Below are 24,281 nucleotides of genomic sequence, written 5' to 3' on the forward strand. Positions count from 1 at the left end.
TTCCCTTGTTCTAGTTAAATAACATTCTTAAAGTGAGCGTACGTTTTGTTATAAAGGCGAGACACAGGGTTTCCACATCAAAATGAAAGTAAAATGTATGGCTAAAGAGAAATATTTCAATTGTATTAACTTGCTGTTTTAAATAAAGTTTAAATTTTAATTAGCCTGTTAATTTGGAAATAGGTCCTGCATTAATGATATGAGTCACTTAGTTCTGGTAAATAAAATAAAGAGCTAAATCACCAATTTTTTGGGAAATAGCTAAAATTAGAAGAAATATCAAAACAAATCTGTACCTGAAAGTGCATATTTTGTACCTTATAAAATGAAATGTTACTTTCTCCCCAATTTATGAATTCCATCAAGGGCATCAGATTTTAGAACTGGTGGAGAAGTTAGGGATCATCTAGCCTTACCTCTTCATGTTATGGAGAAGAAAACTGAGGCCCAAGAAAAGAGACATAATTTGGCCAAAGTCACACAATTAGGTAATGGCAAAACTAGGAATATATTTCCACATCTTCTACCTTGTAGGCCACTACCTTCGCCACAGTACCAGTGGTCTGAAGATCATTGGAGAAAAGGTAGCATCTTCTTAGCTGCTAATTTAAGTCAGGTTGACTTAAAATCAAGTCTAATGTGCAAGTACTTACTCTAAGACATGAAATTGAATCTCCAGATTTATGAAATCTAAGATCTTAACTTCACATCCTCAGTGCCTATCTAGTTGTTCCCTTACTAAACTGATAGCTTTATCCTTAAATCCGGATTTCATTGGAATTATTTTTAAAAGGCAATTTTCATCTAAACGCTTATATGCAATAATTTTTTTTAAACAAAATGAAAGCTTTTTTCCAACCAAGGGATGTTAAATGATGGCCAAGTCATTAGATTTCTGATATTGCCATTTATGCCCTTTTCTAATCCCTCCATGGCATGGAGGTGATCCTGGGTTTCTTGAGAGATGTGCCTGCAAATATCCCAAATTCTGTCAGAGCCTACCAAAATGGGAAAGCCTCTTAGATGTTCCCAGAAATGGATTACATTCCTGACTTTCTGAAGACCAAAGTTAAGTTGGTTAAGTTAACCAAAGTTCAGTTAAGCCGTAAGCTAGGCTCTTAATAAAATCATAGCCACTGGATGATGAAGCCTTTGGCTACATAAACTTATGAAGAGTCATCCTCTAAAAGCTGCTATCTGAAGCAGTTCTGACAGTATCTGTCCCAGTAGAATCATGGGATTCTTTAAGAAATAGTTTGTTTCAGATAGTGAGTATCTGAAAAGCTTTTTATTGATTAATCTAAATTGGTGTCTCTGGTTACCATGCTAGATTGACCATTTCAAATAAGAAAAAACATTTGACTAAATTCAGAGTATAGTTTGTGAAAGGTGATTGGTCCTTCACCATAGCCTTGCCTCTAGCCACGTTATAGAATGTTGGGCTTCTCAAATTTCACTGATGGTTTCTGGCAGGATGGGATAACTTGAACATGCTTTCATTTAAAGCATTACTGTTCCCTCGGTGTTAGACTCCGTATTTGATTGCTTTACTGTCATTGCAGCTTTGTTGGTATACTTCTGGTTTGCATTCCATTGTCACTTTTTGACTTGTATGGTATTGTGTTGTGTCTGGTAAAAACTAGAGTTAATACCCTGAAAATAAGTGTGCACAAGCTTGACAAGACAGTGTTGGAGTGGGTAGTTCAGGTGTCTTGATCAGGAAAGTGAATTACAAGTATTTGAACAAGAGACTTTCAGGGATTTTATGTGATGGCCTTAGTTACAGGGTGGTTTCTTGAAAGTGAATTTATTAATGTGATTTTAAAAGCATGATTTCGTATGTATTGGAACAGCACGGTACTGAGGAAAGAAAGATTGTGGAGTTGGAGTCAGGTGATTCATTCCTTTTCTAGCTGGGTGACTTTGGGCAATTCACTTAATCCTGTGGGGCCTTTGTTTCCTTATCTGTAAGATGAAAGTGTTGGACTAGGTGACCTTCTAAGGTCATTTCTAGCATTTTACAACACTAGCATTCTGTGATCTATATATTCTCTATTCCTACCTGGTACTTGGATAGCAGAACAGGCTAGACTAGGGAGCCCCAGACCTGCTGATATAGGACAGATGATTTTGAGAACCTCCCAATAGTATTTGCTTTGGTTAAATCTGGACAAGTGGGTATGGGGTAGCAGAGTAGGTGGATGTATCTTTCCCTTTACGTCCTTTTCCTTCTTAGCATCTTCCTTCCCCCTTGTATCCCCTAACTGGCAGATGGGAGTGGAGGAGGGAGTAAAATGGCCAGGACTGGGGCCATGAGAGGTAAACTATTCTAATTCTTTTTCCCCCCATCTGGAGCCCTTCTATTGATTACATCCTTTCCCAGGAAAATTCAATTTCAAAAAGGTCAGTCTTAATTAAAAAGCTTTAAGGAGTGATTCAGGTCTTATGGTTGGTTGAGTTTGAGTCAGTGGTATTTTTAAGTAGTTGCCAAGGCTTATTTGGAATATATGCAATGCTTCCTGAATCTACCGACCTGCTTGCTGTATCAATGACAATATTATTGTCAGGATCATATGAAATTCTTATGTAATGAATGTAATTGTAAAGGTCAAAAACTGATGTGAAGCAAATACATCCAACAAATATTAAGTGTTTGCTATATGCAAGGCATTGTTATTGGCACTTGGAAAAAAATGATCCAGTCCCTGTCCCCAGTCTTTATGAGTGATTGGCTATCTTTGTTCAAATTTCCCTTCATTGCCTCATGGTGGTATTGAGGTGACTAGGTTCTTGAAGGCTAGATTGACAAGTCCAAGCTCTGTCAGGTGCTGGCATTCTAGAAAAGCTTCAAGTGCAGAGACTGAGAATGGATGAGGTATCTGCCATTGAAGCACCGGCCTCCGGGAGTCTAAAGAGATCTGGCCACCAGTGACAGTTTTACAATTTCTTATAGTAATAATGGAGGGGCTGTGATCTGTTTCAATGGAGGAAGGACCCATCCCAATGAAGTATCCTTGAAGTATTATTGGCCTGCCATTTTGCTGAGTTCAGTCAGGGAGACAAGAAAAGTATGGGTGGAATTCCTTGGGGAAGTTACAGTGAACTTGTTGGGGTCACTAAGCTTAGATATGGGTGTATATGTTATTCAACTATTGCAAAGCAGTTTCTTATCAAACGGGCCAATTATTTCCCCATATTTGGAAATGCCCAAGTGTCTACACTGGACTTGTAAAAAGATGGATGGAAGAAAGTATTAATACTTGATTACAGTTTCTTACAGCCTTACCACAAATGTTGCCAACTCTAGGGCTTGGTCCAATTTTTCCTGCCATTCCCAAAGTCTTTCAGCTTTAAGCAACACTTTGTTGTGATATGTGATGGATAGGCTTTCTTCCTCCAGGCCCGCTACTTTGAAGTTACGTCATTTATTCAATCAAAATAATAGGAGCAGCTGTTTTAGTTGCTTTCTTTACTTAATGGGATCTACTATACAGAAGAAGGATGGTGCTCTTGCTTGGTGCCCAGCCAGAAGATGATTGATCTGGCTTGGGATAAAATCATCATCTTCATGAGGAGGCTAGGTAATGCCAGGAGTCAGGGAGGCCATTCTTTCTGAATTTAAATTGGTCCCAGACACTTACTAGCTATGTGACTCTGGGCAAGCCACTTTACCCCGTTTGCCTCAGTTCTTCACCTGTAAAATGAGCCAGTGAAGGAAATGACTCTGGTATCTCTGCCAAAACAACTCCAAATGGGGTCATGAAGAGTTGGATATAACTGATATGACTGAAGAACATCACCACCGTCCTCATCTAGAAAAGGAAACCATTATCCTTTGACCCATTTTGAAATAGATGGAGAAATGCATTTCCTATGAGGTTTGAGGTTTCCTGCTCTGGGTTAGAAAAATGTGTGCACATTCCCTTTTCCCTTAACCATAACTTAGGCTTTTTGTTTTCAGGTTTAGCAGATTTTTGTTTACTCCCTACTGTGTGCAATCCTACTATGTGCAATCCGGTTCAGTTTTGAATTCTCTTCATCTCCCTCCCCTCTCCATTGAAAAGGCAAGAAAACCAAAACCCATTGCAACTATAACATAGACTTTTTGAAGCATGCAAGGGTAGTTAATGCTTGGAGGAGGAGGTTGGAGGGGTTGATAAGGAATACATGGGAGTTATCACAACGTTTCTGTGGCCTAGTGTATGTGAATCAGTGGAGGGAAAAACACAGACAGCACCTGCTTCCTAGTGCCTCTGAGCCATGAATTCCATAATATCACGTCTTCCCACCAGTCTGCATTCCCAATCCTCTTGTTAGAGACTGGAGATGACTTAGATATTCACATGTCACCTCATCACCATAGCAACACCTCCAAATATTACGCTTATGTATTCATGTTAGTCTGGATCGCTACTCTCCTGTGGCAAAATATTCCAGCGATGTTAAAAAAGTAGGAAGGAAAAAAAGGACACAACTAATAAATCTATTCTAAATGACTGAATCATTTGTTTTGATTACCAGGGTGACTGCCAAATGTTAATTTAAAACTGAAATAGGCCATGAGCTCATTCCCCTAACAATGCTGAGCGCTTGAGCTGATATCGCTTGAGAATTGGCGAGCCGTCTCTACTGCCAGTGGTAGTTAGATGATAAACAGACGGGTGGAAAAATATATAAAACATCTTGGTCATTTTCTTGCTATATTAGGGGTGGTTGCGTTTGCCATGAGCCATTTCAAAGGAAGGCCTGATTTTATTGATAACTTCTCAGAGTTTTCTTCTAAAAAGGATAAGTTGCTCCCTTGGCTCTCATTTGGAGGGTGAGACCCACTTGGGGAGCTCCCAGGTCTGTTCAGGGGCCCATAGCCTGTCCTTCCAGTATGCTGTAGTCTTCAGAATACAGTCATTTCAATAGAATAATAGGTGTCCTTTGTAATCCTCTGTATTTTATTGTATACATCTAGTCTAAACTTCAGGGGCTTCCTATTACCTCCGGGATCAAATATAAAATGTGGTTTTCAAAGCCCTGCGTTGCTTAGTTCCTTCCTAGGTTTCCAGGCTTCTTAGACCTTATCCTTTCCCTCAGTCCCCACATACTCTGGGCAGTGACCTCAGCCTCCTCAGTTCCTTATACACAACACTCTGGAATGTTCTATCTCATCATCTCCACCTCCTGGATTTTCTGGTTGCCTTTGAATCCTAGTCAACATCCTACCTTCTACATGAAGCCTTTCCCAATGCACCATAAGGATAGGGTCTTCCCTGTGTTAATTATCTCTAGTTTATCTTGTCTTTCAGCTTATTTGTACATGGCTCTTTGGGTGTTGGCTCCCCCTTTAGCTTCTGAACTCCTTGGGGTGGGGACTGGGTTTTTGCTTTTCTCTGTATTCCTAGTGCTTAGCACAGTTCCTGACGTGTAGTAGGTACTTGCTGAATGCTAGGTGACTGACATCATGAGAAGGGTTCCATAGGCTTCACCAGACCGGCAGGGGAGCCATGACATAACAGAGGTTGAATTCCTCCTAGATTTGATTAAAAACGATTCAAGCCTTGTTGTGCTCTCTGCATTTAGCTACTATTTGGCGCAAACCCAGTGGGGAAGCTGCCCCTTCATTTTCTCTTTGGGAGAGGAAAAATCCCCTTCAGGGACAGTGAAGAGAAGTACCGCATGGCACCACATTCTTAAATCTCGGGGAAGAGTGAATTGAGGGTCGTTATTTCTGCCATTTCTGCCAAAGTCTTCTTGTAGTGCCTCATCCTGGTGAGGAGGCAATCCTGGGACCTTGAAGATGATACAAATAGAGATAAGGATCAGCAGAGCTACCAAACTGGAAGGGCATTAAGTACAGGCCTGGGGAGAGATTGGAGAGATTGTTGAAGACTAGGATCATCTCTTCAGTGGATTGGTCCAAAGCTGATGGCTCTTTACAGTACTCAGTCTGTTAAGTAATTAATAAAGGACTTGGATGCTCTTGTATTGGACTATCCACAATTATAACATCATAGATCTTTGAATCACTGCAGTATCTTCTTAGAGGTAGTTTCTAGTTTTCCTGCACTACTCTCCATTTTATGAGAAAGGAATCCAATGTTTGCCATTGCTTTATAATCTTTGGTACTTTTCTTTCAATTGGAGTATACTGCCACCAGGTGGTGATAGGTTCTTGGTCATATTCGTGGACAGAGTCAAAAGGCACATACTTTTTACACAGCTCAAGCTGCATTTTCTGTTGTTCTAAAAAGTTATTAAAAACTTAGTAAAATGGCTAATCATAGCAAGCCTTAAAGGAGTAAATTATAAAATTCTTAGAGAGCAAAATTCTTAACTTGAAGTCCATGAATTTTAAAAACTTATGTTTTGATAACTGTAATTCAATGTAGTTGCTTTCCTTTGTAATCCTTTGTATTTTATTTTGTACATCTAAAAATATAATTCTGAGAAGGAATCTGTGGGTTTTGCCAAACTGTGAAAGAGATACATAATACAAAAAAGTTAAAAACTGATGTTATAGGGTTATGTTTCTGGAGGAAAAAACTAACTTGGTTACAATTTAGTTCTAAATTAATCCTTAATCTATAGACTAGCACAGTTTATACACAGATTTTGATTAGAATGACAGACTAAGCACAGTTTGATATTCACATTTTGATTAGAATGATCTTTTTCTACTTCACCCTGAATTCCATTTAGTCTTGCTCTCCCAGGTATGTCAGCTCTGGACTTCAGGCTACCTTCTCATCAAAAGCTCTATGGTCTTGCTTAGTTTCTACCACGATCACTACATGAGTAATCGATTTTTTGTTTTCCCTCTTTTATAACACATTGCTGAAATAATTCCTGAGTTGTTAGTTTCTTTTTCTTTCAGAGTTCTTTGAAATTCTCTCTCCTTCTTACAACTGAACCAAAAAGAAGGAAAATTATTGGGTAGGACATTTCTGCACTGAGAAGGTAAGCTGCCCTCTTCTTCACAGAACCAAATTCTGCTCAATCAGGGGACGTATATGGAAAAGAGAAACATAGTCCCTTATTAGCTGTCTAACGGGAAGCTACTTGGCAGTGTCATGCGAAATTATTTAGAATTATTTCGCCCTAGCATTTTTTTTTAGAATTTTAGAAACTTTGGCAAGAGTTCATTAGATATGTTTACAGAATCTGTATTCCTTATAAGAAGAAAATTTGAACAAGGTTCTCTCGTGCACAGATTTAATCTCATTTCAACACCCAGGAATATCACAGACTTGTAAATCAACAAGGTTGTAATGTCATTGGATTTATTTTTACAGTAAATTGTTTCTCAGATTGGATAATTAAGGAGATTCTGCTGAATTACATATCAGTGAATACAGATGGACAGTCTAAGAAAACAATGCAAAATTGCCCCAAAGCCCTGATGATGATGTATTTATGATTTTCTATTTTGATTTGGTTAGAAAATTTGCTAAGTAGAGGATGGAGCTTCTCTAATTTGTCCCTTTTTTACAGCTGTAAAAACTCTGTGAGTTTACTCCAGTTTGTCACTGAATAGCCCATGGCCATTGAGTGAGCCATCACGAAGCTGCCAGGAGACAGCTCTCAGCTCCCCCTAGAACTGGGATATTTGGCCCAGGGAGTTGCCCCACCTCCACAAGAGCATGTGCAAACAATAAAGCAAGAGGCTCATTGCCAGGGGCCGCAGGTGGGCAAAGGACCCCTGAATACCTCAACTGAAAGCAAATGTCAACTTGATAATTCACACACCATTTATTAAAAGTTGGTTTGTTTGTGTTCATTGAACAGTTCAGGCAATCACACCCTCGGCTCTCATGTGAGGCTGTTTGTTTTTCTACACAAGTACATAGCTCCATACTTTTCTTTTTAAGGTATCATACAGAATTGATCATAGATAAAACGTCTAATGAAAGGCTCTTGGAAAATCTTCCATTTGGCAGCTTTTTCATCACAGAATCATTTGGAACATGTAGTTAAATGCAATGCAATCTATAATACAAACGTGACTTTGCCCAAATGTGGATTCCTTGACATATTGCCACCCATTTAAAACAATATTGATAATCACATTGGAAATATTTGTAATAGCCATTTTCATTATTGATTTTAGAGGATTTTTTTCTCCTTTGCTCTGGATCTATGATTTTATCAATGTGGAAAGCTCAAACCCCATCTTCTTCTACAAGAGTTCTTTCCTGGTCCCCTCCATTGCTATTGTCTTCTTTCTGACATGTATATATCTTGCATGTACATAGTTGTTTATATGTTGTCTTATTAATGTGCAAACTATTTGAGGGCAGGGCCCATGTATTTGCATTTCTTTGTATCTTCAGCATATAATACAAAGCCAGGCAAATAGTCACTGCTTAATAAATGCGTATTGACCAACTGGAAATTCTCGCTCTCCTTATAATTTAGCAAGTCATCCATAACATAAAAAGACTCTTAGAGAAAGTGACTTGTCCAAGACACATCTTGAAACCAAATCTTTCTGACCTTCCAATCAACTGTTACCATTCTTCTCGGTAGGTTTTTGCTTGTTGGCAAAATACAGATTTGTCTCTTATAGACTTGTGATCATTTGAACTTTTTTTTTTTTACTCCAAGGATTAAATAAATAATTTTTAGGTTTATGAATACCTTTTTCTCACTTTTTTTCAGTTGACAAGTATTTTTTCCTCTTCTTTTCACTTCTCCTCTATCTTCCTCCTCCCACTGAAGAAAAAGGAAACCTGTCACAAAGATGTATAGTCTGGCAAAGCCAGTTTTCACATTGGGCATATCTAAAAATTATCCCTTATTCTGCATCTTGAGGCTATCACCCCCTGTCAGGAGATGGGTAGTATCCTTCATCTTCAGCCTTCTGGAATCATGGTTGGTTACCAGATTTTATCAGATTTCTCAAGTCTTTCAAAATCATTTTTTTCTTTATACTGATCTTACTCTATTGATAGTTTTCCTGGTTATGTTCTCCTGGTTCATCAATTCATACAGGTTTAACCAAGATTCTCTGAAATATGCTCCCTTTTATCATTTCTTATGGTACAGTGCTATTCTGTTATATCCCTAGACTAGATCAGTACCTCCTTTAGCTTCCAATTCTTTTGCTACTACAGAATGATCTTTGATAACTGTTTTTGTATATGTGGACCCATCCCCTTTCTCTGATCTTTTGGAGTGTTCTCCTAGCAGTGACATATCTGAATCAAAGGATATCACATTTGGGGCATAGTTCCAAGTTGCTTTCCAGACTTGCTGGACCAATTCACAGTTCAACCTATAATATGACAATATGCCTATTTTTTTCCCCACAGCCTTTCCAGAAGTTATACTTTTCCTTTTTTATCATATTTACCAGCCTGATGGTTATGATCTCTTTTATTTGCATTTCTTACCTTTTAGATATGGATGGGGGAACAATTCATAGCCAAACAAGAGAGAGAAAATTGTAGAAGAAAACATGGACAATTTTAAATTCATAAAATTAAAAACATTTTGCAGAAAGAATATCAATGCTGCCAAGATTAGAAGGGAGGGGGCTACTTACATCAAGTTTGTCTGATAAAAAATTTTTTCCCAAGATCTATAAATAACTGGAGATAAAATTTGTAAGAATTAGAGCCATCCCCCAGTTGATAAATGCTCAAAAGATTTTCAAGATATCAGTAGCTATATGAAAAATGCTCCAAGTCATTTGTAATCAGGGAAATGATTAGCAATTGGTAGAGCAGTTTTGAGTTCTACATCATACCCATCAGATAGGCAAAGTTAACAAAAAAGGAAAATAACTGTGCACATTAATGGATTGTTGATTAAGCCATTCTGGAAAGCAGTTTAAAACCATGTCTCCAGAGCCACTAAATTGTACATATTCTTTGACCTAGAAATACTGCCAGTGGGCTTATACAACTCAAAGAGATCAAAAAAGAGGAAAAATTCATAGATGTACAAAAAATATTCATAGTAACACGTGATTACAAATAACTGGACACTAAAGGGCATTCTATCTGTTGGGGAATGGCTAAACAAATTATGATATAGGTATTCCATAACAGTACTATTATACCATAAGAAATGATTAAAGGAACAGTTTCAAGTGTGTGTGTGTGTGTGTGTGTGTGTATGAATTGATGCAGAAAGTGAACAGAACCAAGCGAACAATTTTTACAATTAAAACGCCGTAAAGATTTGGCAGTTTTGAAAGACTTAAGCATTCTGATCAGTGTAATGATCAATCTTGATTCTGGAGATTGATGCTCCTTATTATCTGAAAGAGAGGTAATTTTCAGTGCACAGTGAAACATGTTTTTTAGATGTGGCCAATGAGGGAATTTGTTTTACTTGACTGTGTATATTCATTACACAAGAATTGTTTTTTTTCCCCCCTTGGAGGGAGATTATGGGGAGAGGTGATATATTTTTTAATTGAGAAAAATTAAATTTAAAAAATCATCGCTAAAAGATTTGAATTTCTCTGATTATTGGTGATTTTGACCATTTTTTCCTATGGTTTGTTGATAGCGTTAAATGTCTTCATTTTAAAACTGTTTATCTCCTTTGACCATTTAATGTCTAATAGCTAGCATTCATACAACACTTTGAAGTTTGCAAAGGTTTGCTTAAAATATGTTATCTCATTTGATCCATTTATCTATTAGGAAATGGCTCTTAGTTAAATAAATACATTTAAATACATTCTTTATATATCTTGGGAATGAGACTTTTACCATGAAAACTTTCTGCACAGATTTCCCTCCCTCCCCCATTTACTTGTTTCCCTTCTAACTTTAACCACATTAGTTTTGTTTGTGAAGAAAACAAAACTCTTAAACTTTATATAATCAAAATTGACTATTTTATCTTCTGTGGTCCTCTCTACTGTTTGTTTAATCATGAAATGTTACCCTGTCTATAGATCTGAAAAGTAATTTCCTTATATCACTTATATTTTTCCCCAGTATTCTTCTCCCTATCTCTTCCAAAGAGCTATTCTATATAACAAAGAACATTTTTAAAGAAAAAAAAAAGATGAAAAAAGAGAAAGGGAAAAAAAAGGCTCAAAACCAATCAATATAGCAAAAAAGTTAGAAAATAAATGCAGTGTTCCAGAATTGTGGACCTTTCACTTCTCCAGACAAATAGGGAGAGATGTCTTGTTATATCTCTTCTTTGGGGCCAAGCCTTTTCTTTGAAATTCTGCAACATTCACTTTCAATTATTTTATGGTGGTTATTTCCATTTACATCACCGTAATCATTAAGTCTGTTGTTTTCTTGTTAGTATTTACTTCATTCTACGTCAGCTCATGGAACTCTTTCCATACTTAGGAGCATGATTTTATTAGCTTTCATGGGGGCAAAATGAGCAAGACTACTATTTGGGATTTCCTTTGATACAGTGATATGAGGAAATACTAGTGAAGGCATAGGGATTTCACTAAACTCCTAGTTTAGAGTATGTTGCAAAGAAAAAAAAGTCCATGATATTGTAAATAATATGTTTTATTTATTTAAAAAATTTTAAAGATTAAAATTATAATTTTTGTTGTTAAAACAAATACCACTACATAAAAAGTTTTAATTGACTCTGCATTAGATTCCAGCAATAGTATTATAAAGTAGAGATTATAAGTTGTAAATATATAGTACTGGAAAGTATACTTAAAGAGCTATTTTTAAAATAGCACAAAAATCACAACAGGAGGGATTTTGGAAAGGTGATAACATACTTGAATATAAGGAAGCCTAGATGCCCCATGAACACCTTAGTGGGACTTAGAAATATACTGATTTAAAAAATAATCTGAAGAATCACCTCTTCTTTTTTTTTTTTTTACTTTTTAATTTATTTAGTAGCCTTTTATTTACAGGTTTTTTTTTAATTTAATGGCCTTTTATTTACAGGATATATGCATGGGTAACTTTACAGCATTAACAATTGCCAAACCTCTTGTTCCAATTTTTCACCTCTTACCCCCACCCTCTCCCCCAGATGGCAGGATGACCAGTAGATGTTAAATATATTAAAATATAAATTAGATACACAATAAGTATACATGACCAAACCGTTATTTTGCTGTACAAAAAGAATCAGACTCGGAAATATTGTACAATTAGCTTGTGAAGGAAATCAAAAATGCAGGTGGGCATAAATATAGGGATTGGGAGTTCAATGTAATGGTTTTTGGTCATCACCCAGAGTTCTTTCTCTGGGCGTAGCTGGTTCAGTTCATTATTGCTCCATTGGAAATGATTTGGTTGATCTCGTTGCTGAGGATGGCCAGGTGCATCAGAACTGGTCATCATATAGTATTGTTGTTGAAGTATAGAATGATCTCCTGGTCCTGCTCATTTCACTCAGCATCAGTTCGTGTAAGTCTCTCCAGGCCTTTCTGAAATCATCCTGTTGGTCATTTCTTACAGAACAGTAATATTCCATAATATTCATATACCACAATTTATTCAGCCATTCTCCAACTGATGGGCATCCACTCAGTTTCCAGTTTCTAGCCACTACAAAGAGGGCTGCCACAAACAGAATCACCTCTTCTACTCAGCCTAGGGACCCATGGAATCCTGACTGTGAGATAGATAAGCTGAGGAAAATGGAAAACAGAGACCAAGGCAGCCACAGTGAGCTCTAAAGGTGGGGTGGGATAGAAAAGGGTCTAGGCAAAGGCCAGCCTGGAGAATTTCCTAAGCCCATGACTGGAAACCTCTTATGACTCTATAACCAGCATCTACACAATTTGCATGCTGGCACAGTCTCTGGGAAGAAGTTTCAGTGTCATTCAGTAGCTAACCATGTCCTGGTAAATATCTCCAACCTAGAACAAATTAAAGAAAATTGGGAAAACCAGGAGGAAAAAATATGGTTTGAGAGACTTCAAAAGAGTAATAAACAAGAGGAGAGCAACCCCATAAGGTCAAGTAAAACCCCAGATTAAAAAGTGTCTCAGGCTTCAAGGTTTACAAGAGTACTTGAAAGGAATTAAGCAAGATACAAAATGGAACAGCCATTGAGGAACGAATGATAAGGAGAATTTTGATACCTTAGAATGGGTGGTGGAAAAAGTCACCTCAGAATGACATGCCCTGAAAATTAGAATGTGCCACACATAAAAAAAAATGGTGATTTGAGAATAATAAATATTAAAATAAAATCAAGAGATTGAAAAAAGAAGAAATTGTAAGAAATATGATATTTAAAAAACTGTCATGGAAAATAGGTCAAGGAGAGATGATGTAATTGTAAATCATGACCCAAAAAGTCTTGATACTCTACTTTCAAGAAATTAAAATTAAAATTGCTTAGAATTCTTACCATCAGAAGGCAAAGCAAAAATATAAAGAAAGCCCATCACTCCTTGAAAGAAACCTCAATGAAAATTTCCAAGAACATGGTAGCCAAAATCGAGAGCTTCCAGGTTCAAGAAAAAAATTCAAGTACCAAGAAACCACAGTAAGAATCACATAAGTCTTGGTAGCTGTTAGTACAAAGGAGAGGATAGCTTGGAATGTGATGTTCCAAAAAACAAAAGATAAAGATTTACAACTAGAGATAATGTGTCTAGCAAAACTAAGTATGATCCTACCCCGGGGGGGGGGAAGAGGGGGAGAAATGAATTTGTAATAGAAAAATGGAAAAAAAAGACTTCTAAGTATCTCAATGAAAAAGCCAGAACTGAATACATATTTTTAAATGGAAATGTAAGTGCCGAGAGGAACATAGAAAGGTACACATTTGTTTAACTGAAAAAGACTGTGGAAATAAAGTGATTATTATTTACAGAAAATATTCTTAGAATCTTAATATCTTTAAGGATTATAGAGAAAGGATCAAATGGCAGAAGAACTGTGTATGTGGGTTTTTTTTTTTTTTTTTTTTTTGCTGTTTTAATGGTCTTAAGAGAAGATAAAATATCAAAAACAGGATTATATTTGGAAGGAAAGGAGGAAGAAGGGGAGGAAAAGTCCACTATTGTATAATAGAGGTACACAATATAAAGAGCATCTAGTCACAGAAGGGACAAGGACAGCCCATGAACCTCATTTTCATCTGAATTGGTTAAAAGAAAATTGAACACACACACACACACACATTTTGGTATAGAAATAAAAGGGAAAGAAGAGGGGACAGAGATAAGTAAAGGGTAGAGGAGGTATAAAAGGAAAGGCAGGAAAGTAATAGAATATTTGTAAATAGAACAAGCTCAGATATTGGAGAGAAGAATGGGAAGAGTGAGCAAAAAGAAAGAAAGAGTAAAATGGGCAGGGCAAAGGGAAGAGAAGAGCTACAATATAAAGACAACAGACTTTCATTTGTAGATCATAGGTATCAGGTAAACTCTTTTGCCATTTTGTACTTATTTGTATTCTGTGGGGGAGGGGTGGGAGCAAAGAAAAGAGAAAAGGATAAGAACAAGTTGTAGAGAAATACACATTTAACAGTTGTGATCCTAAACATAATAAAAATGAGGAAAATTGAAGAATAGATTAAAAAACAGAATGTGACCATATTGTTTATAAGACAGAGATTGACATTAAGTTAAAATGAGTGGCTAAAGCTAAATCTATTACATTTCAGTTGAACTTAGAAAAGCAGGAATAGCAATAATGATTTCAGATAAACTTGTGGGATGTAGTTAAAGCAGTTTTTAGGGAAAATTATCTATCTTAAACTTTCATCGATAAAAGAGAAAAAATAAATCAATGAATTGGTCACACATAGTAAATCAGAAATCCCCAATAGAGTAACAATAAAAAAAATTGTTACTAAATTAAAGAGATGAATAAAATAGAAAGTAAAAAAAACATTGAATTGATAAAACTAGGAGCTATTTTCTATAAAATAATAAGATTTAAAAAATAAAAACAAAATTATTCATATCAGAAATGAAAAAAGGAGAATTTTTTGACAACTGAAGAAATAAAGTGTCAGACTCTTTTGCCCAATTATGTGTTAATAAATCTGATAACTTGGAGGAAATTGGTAAATACTTAAATTTAAAATACTAAAAAAAAGATGTCAGTATCAAAAAAAAAAAAAAGAAAGAAATTAGGCAAAAACCTTCAGGGCCAAATGTGTTTATAATTGAATTCTCTCAGGCATTCAAAGAAAATTAATTTAAATCTTATATAAATTGCAGTAATATGAAAAGGAAATACTCTTCCAGTCTCTCTCTAGTATACAAATATGGTCTTGTTACTTAAAGCAGGGAGAAGAAAGCAAAGAAAGAAGGTATCCAAAAAACCCAATATCTCTAGTAAATATTGGCATAAACATTTTAAAAGCAAGTAGGTTATGGCAACATTTTAGAAAGATTATATACTGTGATTAAGTTGGGTTTATGTGATACATTTAGTGTTGTTTTAATATAAGGAAGAATATAAATGTGATCAATTGTTAATATAATACTTTTATATCAGTTTATGCTTTTGACAAAATTCAGCACCTGTTTCTATTAAAAACTTTGGAAATCATAAGAATAAATGGACATATCCTTAAGCAAACATTATATGTAATAGAAAAAAGCTAGAGACCATTCCAGTTAAATCATAGGTATCATTGTCATTATTTCTAGCTAGACCAATAAGACAAGAAAGAGAAGTAGAGGGAATAAACTAGAGAAAGAAAAAAACAAAATTCTTGCTTTTTACTGATAGGATTTACTTAGAAAACTAAAGTGTCAACTAAAAATTAATTGAACCAGTTATTAAATTCAACAAATTTGCAAATTTGTTCACATAAGCCATCAGAATAACTGTATATTGTCAACAAAATTCAATAGGAAGAGCTAGAAAGAGAAGTTCCGTTCAAAACTGTAGCATGTATCTACCAAGATGTGCCCAGAAACTCTGAGTCCAATTATAAAACACTAGAGAAATAAAGACAGACCTAAATAATTGGAGAAACATTAATTGCTTATGGGTAATTTGAGCCAATGTAATAAAAATGGTATTACTATCTAAATTTATTTATTTCTTTGTTGCTATACCAATCACTACCAAAGGAGTATTTTATACAGTTAGGAAATATAATAACAATTTATATGGAGGAACAAAAGATTCTCTGGAGTAATTATGGAAAAAAAGTGGGAAAGAAGGGGGAGGTCTATTGGTACCAGATCTCAGGCTGTACAACTTGAAAAGCAGTTTGAAAAAATCTGATTCTGGTTAACAAATAGAGAGGTCAGTAAATGGAACAGCTTTGATTTAAAAAAAAAATACAAAAACAAACAAACACAATAACCTAGTGTTTGGTAAACCCAAAGATCTACTAATGTGGAAAAGACTCACTATTTCACAAAAATTACTAGGAAAAGTGGGCAATAATCTGGCACAAATTAGGTTTAGGCCAATACCTTACATGGTATATTCTGAATAAATATATGACTTACACATAAAAGATCACATCAATAAATTAGAGGAGCAAATAAATTATCTTTTGGATCTTTGGATGAGAGGCATTCATGACTAAACAAATGATAAAGAACACACTAGAAAATAGAGATAATTTACATTATGTAAAATTAAGCTATTTTGCACAAAAATCTAAGGTAGTTAAAATCAGAAGGGAAACGGGTTACTGGAGAAATTTTTTTACAGCATTTTTCTTTGTTAAAGGTCTCACGTTTAAGATCCATAAGAAACTGATGGAAATTTATCATTAAGATCTATTCCCCAAAAGGTAAATAATCAGAGGTTGTTAGTAGACAGTTTTCAAAAGGAGAAATTAAATGATCAACAGCCACATAAAACTACTTTAAATCATTAATAATTAGAAAAGCAAATTAAAGCAACTTTGAGGTTCTACCTCAAACCTATCAGACTAGCAAAGGGGACAAAAAAGGAAAAGGAAATATGTAGGAGGAGCTACAGGGAGAAAAGGCGCTTTGGTACACTGTTGGTAGCTCTGTGAATTGGTCCAGCCATTCTGGAAAACAGTCTGAAACTGTGCCCCCCGAATTTAAAAAACTGTGTATACCATTTGATGCAGCTGTTCCACTAGTAATAATATACACTAAAAGGAAGAAAAGAAAATTGCTTATATTTACCAAAAAATGTTTATAGAAGCTCTCTCTCTCTCTTTTTTTTTTTTGCTGAGGCAATTGGGGTTAAGTGACTTGGCCAGGATCACAGCCAGGAAGTGTGTCTGAGGTCAGATTTGAACTCGGGTCTTCCTGATTTTAGAGCTGGTGCTCTATCCACTATGCCAACTAGCTACCCCCAGAAGCTCTTTTTTAATAGCCCAAAATCAGAGATTAAAAGGGTGATCTATTGAGGGAACAATTGGTTAAACAAATTATGATATATGAATGTAATAGAATAATACTGTGCTGTAAAAAATTTGAAATGCACAGTTTCAGAGCAAACAGAAGATAGATTTCTGAACTGATGCCAAATTATATAGAACCAGGAGATCAATTTATCAAAACACATTATAGGAAAAAATAACTTTAAAAGACTTAAGAATTCAGTGCAGTGAGAAAACACGAGTCCTCAGGAGTGAAGGTGAAACACTCATTTACTTTATGCGCAGAGGGGTAAGGAATTTGAAATGTAGAGAGAAATGCACCATATTAGGGGAATTGGTTTTACTGAACTATTTACTGAACTTGTGATAGCAATTTTTTGGGGTGGGAGGGGTTTTTCTTGCATAATTGAAGGAGGTAGTAACAGAGACATTTTAAATGTACATAGATGGAAAAGGATATCTACATCCAGAGAAAGAACTATTGAGTCTGAATGCAAACAGAAGCCTACAATTTGCCCTTTTTTTTTCTTTCTTATGGTATTTCCTTTTCTGATTCTTTCACAGTATGACTAATATGGCAATATGTTTAACATGGTTGTACATGTCTAACCTATATCGGATTGTTTGCTATCTAGGAGAGGGGAAGGAGGGAGAAAAAATTGGAAATCAAAATTTTATAAAAGTGAGTGTTGAAAACTATCTTTACATGTAATTGGAAAAATACTGTTAAGTAGGAAAAAGTATATAATGTTTCTATTTAAATAAAATATTTAAAATAATGCTTGTTTTTATGTTTAAAATTAAAAAAAATATTGGGAAAGAGGTCAGTAGGAAATGAGAGAGATGTGAAATAAAGTATATTTGAAAGATTTGTTTGGGGGGATTTGAGTGATGAGAGAACCAGAGGCAGAATATAGAGGTAAGGAAGACTAACTGTAATCATTTAAGAAAAAATCAAGACAAAAATGGACTTTGTAATCCTTTGTTCTTCAGCAGCTTCTCTGTGACCATAGGGTAAGTCTCAGAAATGGATAACTTTTTTTATACCTAGAGTTGTGAAAATACCAAGTAGGATTTTGAATCTTCATATTCAGTATCCCAAGAAGCCACAAGATGGTGATGTTACTTTATGAAAGTCTGTCTGTCTGTCTGTCTCGGTGGCTGTGTATGTTGTTCTCTCTCATTTTTTAGTCTGTATTTCTATGTATATGCCTCCCTGTTTCCATGGTGTCAGTGCGTCTGCCATTTTTTGATTCTATTATTTCCCCCTTGTTTCTCTCCTCAATCTATGTCTCTTCTGTTCTCAACAATAATGTTTCATTGAAGTATAGATTTCTGATCACTGTGTTACTTATTAAGTAGAATTTAAGGTTTAAAAGTTGCCACAGGTTCAGATTCCATTGAAAATTGAAGGCAATAGGAAGGCAAAGAAAATACCATTGGTTGTTGTATGCAAGAGTTTTAACCAAGAAGTGGCTGATGTAAAAAAGGAGTTGGTAAAGAAAAAGAGGCAATGGGTATGAGTGACACATTGAACATGAGAGAAAAGAAGAGAACCGAGGGCATTGGAAGCCAGATGAGAGTCAAGTGAGAATTTCTTTTGATGGGGAAATTTGGATATTTGAAAAGGCAGTGTGTTGTTGTTTGCCCTTTGTTTTTGAAGAGGACCAATGATGTCACAGGTGATATTTTCATTTGTATGTGAATTGTATTTAAGAGATTAAGTGAGAATCTCTTCCTGAGTCATCCAAGTCCGGTGGTGGGACAGAAGTCAAGATGATTGGGGATGGCCTGGGATGCAGTGGATGACCTTGGAACCTTCAGTATTTGCCTGAGGTCTAAGCACTCCATAATACCTGCTTCAGCTGACCTTATGGCCCTGGAACAAATTGTTCCTTCTGCCCATTCAACAAGGAGAAGTCTTCATATGCTTCACCCAGCTCACCTTATCCTGACTTAACCCATCAGACAATTTGACCTACTGCACATGCCACAGGCGAGAGTTGGACAAAGGCAGACATCAGAGGTGGATGAGCAGTTTTGAAAAGAGTTCGGTCAGCTTTGACACTACAGGTGCTAGTTTTTTCCTGAACATTGCATACACCTGAATGTCATACTATCATATGGACATGAGCCTCCACATTATAAAGGATATTTCAGATTGTCCTAAAGACAAGACTACCTTTTCCCTAGGTCTTTTTTTTGGAGGCATTTGGAGTTAAGTGACACAGCTAGGAAGTGTTAAGTGTCTGAGGGCCTCCTGACTTAAGGGCTGGTGCTATGTGCCATTCAGCTACCCTTCCCCAAAGTCTTAGACCAAGTACATGCACAATAAATGTTGATGATTTCTCAGACCACTTTGAGCTCTACAATGTGATGTTCTCCTTTCCTTTTTTCTCTCTGGCTTGTTGGAAGTGGAGTATCTCATAATCCAATATGAAGAGACCTCATCTTGTTGAAAACTCGTTTATTAATATTCATCAGTGCCAGCAACTGCAGTGCATTATCTTGTGCATGCTAAGTAGCATCTGAATGGCCTTTTAATTATGGTTCCAAGGTAATGTTCTGAGTACTTTGGTAGTTTGGAAAAGGAACATATTTAACCTAAATTTGGTTTTGAGTGCCCACTTACTGATTTTTTTTCTTTTTTAATCTTTTATAATATGTTTGTTCTTTGCCATAAAAGTATACTTTTCTCTTTTTAATTAGATCAGTTCCTTCTTGTCTGCTTTTCTTTTCTTTTTTTCCTTTTTGATTTGGTTTCCTCTGACTTTAACACTATGTTCCCTTCTTTATGTTTATGTCTGTGTAGCAGCTTTCTGTAGCCATTTTTAAAAGGGAGCAGGAAACTCACTAGGGGGAGGGTATTTCTGGAATGTTTTGTCTTCTGTTTGCATGGGGGTGTAGGGCGTTTTTCTCTTTGGGTTCCTTATCTTTCTAATCAATAATATTTGTATCAATGTTGAATAAACATTGAAGTAAGAATATAATGAGTAAATGAGGGTAATGGTCCCAAACATTTGCTAAGTTTATCACTTCTGTTCCACCTTAATATGGTTTTTGATCACTTAATTTTGACCTGGTATATCAGTTTCCCCCCTACTCTCCTCTGTGAGAGAAATTCCATTTCACTTTTGTGTAGAATGCGATATTGAGAGGAAGGATCTTTGTCAGCTTTTTAGAAAGCTGAATTCTTGGTTTATGGACGATAGAATGAATCTGGTGTTTGTAATCCTTAGGCAGTCTCCCATGGGACATATGTAGGAAGCAGGTGATAAATAACAAACCAGCCAGGAAGTAAGTGCTGAATGATTGAGCTCTGAACATCCTGTTCTGTTTCTGCAACTAACAAGCCTGTTCTTTTAACTGAGAATCACGAACCTTGGTATCTCCTAAAATTGTATGACTGATTGCTAATTGGTTATACCTGAGCAAATGATAAAGCATAGCAAAAGATAGTGAGCTGAAAAAGGACTAAATGACCAGGCTTGGCAACTCACTGTCCAGCAGGAATAATAAGTCAGCAGCTGGTGGGGATGATCTTCAGGGAAAAGTAGTTCCCCTGGAGAATCCTAATCCAGTTTCACTGATCTTAGTAGTCTTTGCAATAATGAATAATAGTAATAATCTTCCCCTCTTTATCTCACACCATTCAGTTGCCTTCTCTCACTTTTCCCATCCCTGTCTGAAGTGAAGAAGTGATTCTTCTCTTTGCTAAAACTAACCCCTCTACATACAGTTGGGGAGTCACTATTTATTAGGTTCCCATAAACATTATTATGTTCCAAGTACCATGTTAAAAACTGAAGACAAGAAAAGAGGCCAAAGTCAGTCTGCCCTCAAGCTGCTCACAATCTAATCTAGTGTTCCTGTTGTCTCCACTAGGTTGCCCCCTCTATCATCCTCACTGTCTCACTAATCTTAAATCTCTCCTTGTCTACTGGCTGCTTCCCCACCCTTCCCAAACATACCCATATCTCCTTTATCCTCAAAAACCCTTCCTTGATCTGTCCATCCCTGCTAGCTAGCTATTGTCCTATATCTCTGTTCATTCTTGTAGCTAAACTCCTTGAGAAGGCCATTTACAGTCATTGCCTCAAGTCATCTTGGTTGATTCTTGCATCCAGGTATGAAGTGTAGTTTCTCCCCCAAGCTTAGCCTGAACCCTTTTCTCTTTTCTCACTTGACTTCCTCAATGCTAATGATTCTCAGGTCCCGTTATTCAGTCCTAACCTCTCTTCCAATCTCCAGCCTTGCACCTTCACCTGGTTATACCACAGACACCTCAACATTGTCTAAAACTGAACTTTCCCTTATCTTTCTCTTTGATCTCTCCCCTCTTCCTAACTTTGCTGTTACTGTCAAGGGCACCACCATCTTCCCAGTCACTCAGGCTTACAAATCTGGTGTTATTCAATTCCTTCCTCTTTCTCATCCAATCATTTTGCCAAATCCTGCTTGATTCCACCTTCATAATCTCTCTTTTAAAAAATTGTTTTATTTTTTCTAGTTATACATATATATTAACTTTCTAAATACACATTTTTTTTCATGAATCATGTTGGGAGAGAAACATCAGAACAAGAAGTAAAAACCATGGGAGAGAGAAAAAAACAGTAAAAAGAAATGAACATAGCATGTGTTGATTTACATTCAATCTCCATAGTCCTCTTTCTGGGTACAAATGCCATTTTCCATCCAAAGTTTATTGGGATCACCTTGGATCACTGAACTACTGAGAAGAAGCAAGTCTTTCATAATTGATGATCACAATTCTTGTGCTGTTATTGTACACAATGTATTCCTGATTCTGCTTGTTTCGCTCAGCATCAGTTTGTGTAAATCTTTCCAGGCCTTTCTAAAATCAGCTTGGTCATCATTTGTTATACAACAATAATATTCCATAACATTCATATACCACCACTCAGTTTCCAGTTCCTTGCCACTACAAAAGGAGCTGTTGCAAACATTTTTGCACATGGGGGTCCCTTTCCCTCTTTTATGATTTCCTTGGGATACAGACCCACTTGTGGCATTGCTGAGTCAAAGGGTATGCACAGTTTTATAGCCCTTTTGGGCATAATGATGTCTCTTATATACTCCCTCTTCTGTGGCATTTGAGAGTACAGAGAGAGAGCACTGGGTTTGAAGTCATGAAGACATGAATTCAATTCCAACCTCAGACACTTACTAGCTGTGTGACCCTAGGCAAGATACTTAACTTGAAAGAATTGTCCATGAGAATATCTGGATCTGTTGTTTTTTGAATTGAATATGAGTTTTTTAGTTTAACATAAGATTACTTATTATCTTTCACAAAACTTTATTTCTAAGCACATGAATTCATAGATCTATATTTTAGAGTGTAAATATGATTTGAACTGGTGCATTGAACAGCCCAGAATAAGACTTAGTTTGTCTAGCTTTCTCATGGGGCATGGCCAGTACAAAAATATGGAGACCAGAGAGGACGTGGCATGGATGAGGAAGAAAGAGAAGGCCAGTTTGGCTGGATCCCAGATTGTAAATCAATAAATAGTTTTTTATGCTTGTATTTGTATTCCCAGAACTTGGTACAAAACTTATTTGTTTGCAGAGCTTAGAAAGGACTGTCCAGTAAGGTTAGGTAGATAGGTCTGGGTCAGGTTGTGTAGGCAGAGCTTATGTGGGCATATGGGAAGCTTACTGGAGTTGACTGAGTAGGAGAATGACATGGTCAAATTTCTGCTCCAGGATTATTCCTTTCTTAGCTGTGTGAGGGATGGACTGTAGTAGGGAGAGACTTGGGGCAGAGATACATTATCAGGAGTGTGTTGCAATAGAAATAGGACCCCTAATGCGTATGTAAGGATCCCTGTGTCTAAATGTGGACAGTCTTAAAATATCATGTTCTCTGTCTCTTATTGTATTTGTGTTTATTTTGTTGGAGGTGTCCCAATGGCATTTGAATCTGTTGGCCCTTCAGGCCCTCTGTGAGTGTTGATACCTCTGTTCTAGGAGGCAGGTGAGAGGGCCTGAAGTAAGTGGAAGCTGTGGGAGTGGAGAGATGGGGTTACATGGGAGAGCTGTCTGTTGGGAAGGAAGAAATGGTAACATTTAACAACTAATTGCATATGTGGAATTACAGAGTGGGAAACTTGTAAGAGGGGAATAGTTAGGGGGAAGATAATGAGTTGTGTTTTGAATTCAATGAGTTTGAAATGTCTCCTAGACAGTCGGTTGAAAGTGTCCAAATAGTCAGTTGATAACATGGGATTGTCTCCAGAAAGAGACTCCAGCTAGAGATTTGGTTCTGTAGTCATCTGCACAGAGATGATAGTTAAACCCCCGGGAGTGGATGAGGTTACTAAGAGAGAAAATATAGATGGAGAGAAGAAAAGGGCCTAGGACCCAACTTTGGGGGAACACCAAGAGTCAGATGATATGATATATGTGATGAGCAGCCAGATAGGTAGAAGGTGAACTAGGAGAGAGTAGTGTCATGAAAATTCCTCTGGGGGAGAGCAATCACCGATGTCCAATGCAGCAGAAGTGGGCAGTAAAAAGCGTATTTTTGGAAAGTATCTAAGGCAGCTGGGTAAAGAAGTGAATAGTGTTGAGCATGGAGTCAGGAAGACCTTGATTCAAATTCTGTCTTTTACATTTAGTGGCTGTGTGACCCTGGCAAGTTGCTTAACCCCTGTTTACCTTAGTTCCCTCATCTACAAAATAGGCCTAATAATAACATCTATTTCCCAGGGTTGTTGTAGAATTAAATGAGATTGTAATTGTAAAACATTTAACACAGTGCCTGGCATATCGTAGGTGTTATATAAATATTACAACAATGAGACAACATGTCAAAATTTGGGGGATGCAGCCAAATTAATACTTTGATGAAAATTTATATCTCTAAACATTTTCATCATTGAAAGAGAGAAGGAACACATTAACCATTTAGCTTGCAACAACAACAACAACAAAACAAGAAACCTGACAAATTAAAAATTTCCAGTTAAACACCAAAATAGAATTCCTGAAAATTAAAAAAAAAATTA

General features: G+C 36.4%; 1 protein-coding gene across 2 annotated transcripts in view; it reads left to right on the forward strand.

Annotated features, from left to right (window-relative positions):
* FHL1 (four and a half LIM domains 1) overlaps positions 1-24,281 on the forward strand; it is an 85,822-nt gene that overhangs the window by 13,891 nt on the left and 47,650 nt on the right. The window contains exon 1 of one of the 2 annotated variants that reach the window (XM_031944652.1): positions 6,933-6,948. The exons of the other annotated variant lie outside the window; for it this stretch is intronic. The gene's annotated coding sequence lies outside the window, so the exon portion shown is untranslated. Of the gene's footprint in view, positions 1-6,932; positions 6,949-24,281 lie in introns of those variants that run through there. 2 annotated transcript variants of the gene reach the window in all.

This window comes from Sarcophilus harrisii, chromosome X (assembly GCF_902635505.1).
Source record: "Sarcophilus harrisii chromosome X, mSarHar1.11, whole genome shotgun sequence".
Taxonomy (NCBI): domain Eukaryota; kingdom Metazoa; phylum Chordata; class Mammalia; order Dasyuromorphia; family Dasyuridae; genus Sarcophilus; species Sarcophilus harrisii.